At 32.7% G+C, this 4,193-nt stretch overlaps 1 pseudogene; it reads left to right on the forward strand.

The window, feature by feature from the left end:
* Positions 1-1,783: 1,783 nt before the first annotated feature.
* Positions 1,784-3,916, forward strand: LOC133825183 (probable plastid-lipid-associated protein 13, chloroplastic; annotated as a pseudogene).
* The last annotated feature ends 277 nt before the right edge of the window (positions 3,917-4,193 follow it).

Raw genomic sequence — 4,193 nt, forward strand, 5'->3', positions numbered from 1 at the left:
TGTGAGGGTAAGGTTAAGTTGTGCACCAATGATGTAACTTTCAATGTTATCAATAAAAATGTTAATTTCACCTATATAGTTGAGTATGATTCTTTATTTTTGTGGTATCTTAGAGTATCTCACATAGGTTTTTCAACCATGAAAAAAGTAGTAAAATGTGGTATGATTGCATGCACTATTAAAAACTATGGTAAATGTGAAACATGTGTTAAGGCAAAAATGATTAAGAAATCATTTCCTAGTGTAGAAAGATCATCTAATTTACTAGATTTAATCCATATTGATCTTTCTAAATTAAATGGTGTTTAACTAGAGGTGGTAAAAACTATTTTCTTACTTTTATAGATGATTTTAGTAGATATACCTTTGTTCTACTTTTAAAGCATAAAGATGAAAATTTTGATGCTTTTAATGTATATAAATTAGAAGTTGAAAATCAACATAATAAAAATATTAAGGTGCTAAGAAGTGATAGAGGAGGAGAGTACTTCTCTAATGAATTCAATACATTTTGTGAAGAAAATTGTATAATTCATTAGTGCACCGCACCTTATACACCACAACAAAATGTTGTTGCCAAAAGGAAAAATAGGACTTATCTAGAGATGATAAATTCTATGTTGGTGTTTTCTAAGTTGAATTCAAACTTATGGGGTGAAGCGTTGTTAACCGCTTGTCACATTTTACTTTATTTGTATCTTTTGCTTAGAGTTGTATTTCACCATTCTCTTCTTCTAATTCTTTTCATATTTATTTGTATTTTCAGTCATAGAGTTGTAACACTGTTTAATCAATAATTATTTATTTGTAATATTTTGTCTAGAGTTGTAATTTTCTTACTAATTTCCACTGAGTTAAATTACTTTTTCCTAACAAGTATTTCCCATCCCTAAGATTTGAATATTGAACTTCAAATTGATTTTTTTTATATTTAATTATTTTAATTATTCTTTTTAAATATGATTTAATTTAAATAAAAAATAGGCTATAATAGATCAGTTTTATTTTAAATAAATAAAGATTAAATAAATTAGTTAATTACCTTTCTAAACTTGAAAAGAAGCAATTCTTTTCTAAGTCATTTGTTTCTAGGTTATCAGATTCTCTCAAAAGAAAAAAACAATAGAATTTTCTAAACCTGAAATTCTAGAAGTTTTTATAGTCTCTCTCCTCTCAAACCTCTCTAGATCTCATGTGTTGAGTACATCTAGAAAGCCTAAAATTAACCTATAAATCCTACGTTCCCACACACGTCCTTGTGTGTTAGAGGAACGACTTGGAAGGCCAAGGTGTGAGCTTTCATAATGATAGGAAGATCGTTGATTTTACTAAAAGACTCAAGGACACTTGAAAGGCTACGAGAGGTAACACTACAACAGTTATGCCCATATATTACATTAAAATATCACATATTTTAAAAAGTGCTATTGTCGCATGGTAATAGAAAAAGACACGGACATTTTACTTAAATGAAATGAAAATGGGCGGTAAATGAAATACACAGGCGCTAAATGAAAGACAAAAGCAATCTCTAAGGTTGAATCCCTAATAACTCTACACGCCTCCTCTGTTTCTCTATCACACTCAGTATCTCTTTCTCGCTCGTTCAATCTTTCTTTCTTTCTCTCTGTTTATTGCAGGTGTGTAACAAGGTGATGGGGGCCTGTGGCTTGGGTCATGTGACAGGGAGGCTCGACTCGTGGGTCTACGGTGTGGCTTGTTCGTGGGTGTGACGGTGCTTGCGGCGGTGGGTCTACAGCGTGGCTCGACTCGTGGGTCTACCATGGTCTTGTACTAGCTATCTACGGTCTCTACAATCTGTTCATGTTGTTCGTTGTCTTCCTCCATCTCATCTACCACATATTCCCTCCCCATGTTTCGATGACTTCGATGGAGATTGACTTGCAGAGAAATGGTCTAGCAGGCTGTATAGGGAGGAGCTCCAGTTGCTTACGCCCAAGAAATGGAGAGGCTAACCGCTAAAGAATCCCTTCTTCTTGCTGTGAGTCTCAAGTTTTAAGAATTTGTGTATTGTAGTTGATAAGACCTAGCATTTGAGCTTTGAATTTGGGATTATTTATTTATTCAGTTTAAGGATTCTGGGGGTTTTTCCAAGCTTCAATTTTTATGGGATTTTTACTTGTTCAAGCTAATCAGATCGCCATTCTTGGAGGGTCGGTGGAGTTTCGAATGGTTTGGGTCTGGAAGCCCAGGTTTATTTGCTGCCAAAATCATATTCGAGTGAGTTTTCTATGCACTTATGTGTTACTCAGCTTTGAGAAATGTGATTTGTAGTTGTCAAAAATTATGTGGTTAGTGTGAAATTGGATTGAGTTGGATAACAACTGATCATGTTTAATGTTTATTGTAACCCGTGAACTGTTTGCAGGAGATTTCCCTCAAATTTGGCTCCTTTTCTCCCAATGCTCCCAACTTAATTTGATTGACCATATGGTTTCAGATGATTTTACAAAATTAACTTTTACTTCTTATTCTAAGATGCCGAACATTTAGTACAAATGGGAAATAAATCTGTTTGCATGTTTTTTTTAATGTTGACTCGATTTGTATGCTTTGATAACTTCATCAGCACATAGCTGCATATATATTTCTTTTTAAACGGCATTTATTATGTTCGTTTGAATGCAGATAGAAACCAAGTTTACTCTGTCAACAAAATTGACTGTTGAAGGAACACTTCGAATGAGAGAGGAATACGCAGGAGGGGTTTTTGAGACACCAAAGGTTATCGAAGAAACGGTGCCAGAACAGCTTAAAGGTGCACTTGGTCAGTCAGCAAACATAATACAACAACTTCCTGTACTTGTTAGGGATGCTTTTACTGGTGGTCTGAGAGTTCCTTTGAATAAGAAAAATTTATGCTTTAATGACCATTTTTGAAACCTTAAAAATTTGAGTTAGTACCTACCTATAATCACTGTTTTAATATGTTGTCAAAAATTGTTTAGTCAGATATTGCTTGTTCTTTGTCCTGGAAACAACTCCTATATGGGATAGAACCCTGTCCTTTTAGCCTATTAACTTTTGCATTACCATTCTTGCTTGTATAAGAAAAAAGTAATCAGCCTTTGGCAAGTTAGTATCCTGCACTTGACATTTGCAGTTTCTTGGAGTTTTATTATCTTTCAGATTTTCTTTATATAGCTCTTTTATAACACCCAAATGCACTTGACATTTGCAGTTCCCTGGAGTTTTATCTTTAGTTGCTTTTACATAGTTCTTTATAACACAAAAATGACTCGAGCTATTAGAGCCGCTAACATAACTATTAGTATCTGAAAATTTGAAATTTGCCAAAGGATCATTAAGTGTTGACTGCTGAGGATACTTTTTGTACTCACCTTTGATTACACTTGATCATTATAATATTCCCTAGAAAGATGCAAAAGATCATTAAAATGTGGTACCTGTTAGGTCGATTCTTACAGCTACTAACTGTTATGGTTAGTTAGTTGTTCATTGTAACTAATTATTGTTATTTTTTAGATTAGTTACTTTATTAGTTTTGGTCTTTTATGTATATATACTCTTTTGTATCATTACTTCATTAATGAGAAATGATTCTATTCATTTAGTCACTAAGTTTCCTTACAGTACCTACCACCAATGAGGAAAAAAAACATTAAAAATGTGGTAATTATAAATATAAGGTGCCATATGATTATATTTTAAGAGAGATTTTTAAGATTCAATTTTTAATGAGAATTGAATCATGATTTCGTTTACTTTTCCTTGCTGACTCACTAGGTTATTACTATAAAATGTGAAAATATCCTAAGCATTTCATCTTACGCACACAGGTGGAACTTTCCAGAGACTATGAATGATCTCATATCTTGATGATGAGATACTTGTACGTATACTTTTACCAAAAACTCTTTCCACCAAAGCATAAGTTCAGTTGCATTTACTAAATTGTTATTTTGGTAATTTTAAACACAATATCTTATGGTGCTCAAGGCACTGCAATCCTAATTCTATGGAACTTAGTGTAGCTATAATAGATGTGATAGGAATTGCAAAATAAAATATTCTTAAATGATGCTTGGTAAGGAAATTAGTTGCAACTCCTTTCAATTTGTAGAAGAAATGTGAAAAATATATATTCATATATAGAAATTTGCAAATATTTTAGAATGGATATGATCTTATTCTTAATAGTGCCTACCCTA

The sequence above is a fragment of the Humulus lupulus genome, chromosome 3 (assembly GCF_963169125.1).
Source record: "Humulus lupulus chromosome 3, drHumLupu1.1, whole genome shotgun sequence".
NCBI classification, from domain to species: Eukaryota; Viridiplantae; Streptophyta; class Magnoliopsida; order Rosales; family Cannabaceae; genus Humulus; species Humulus lupulus.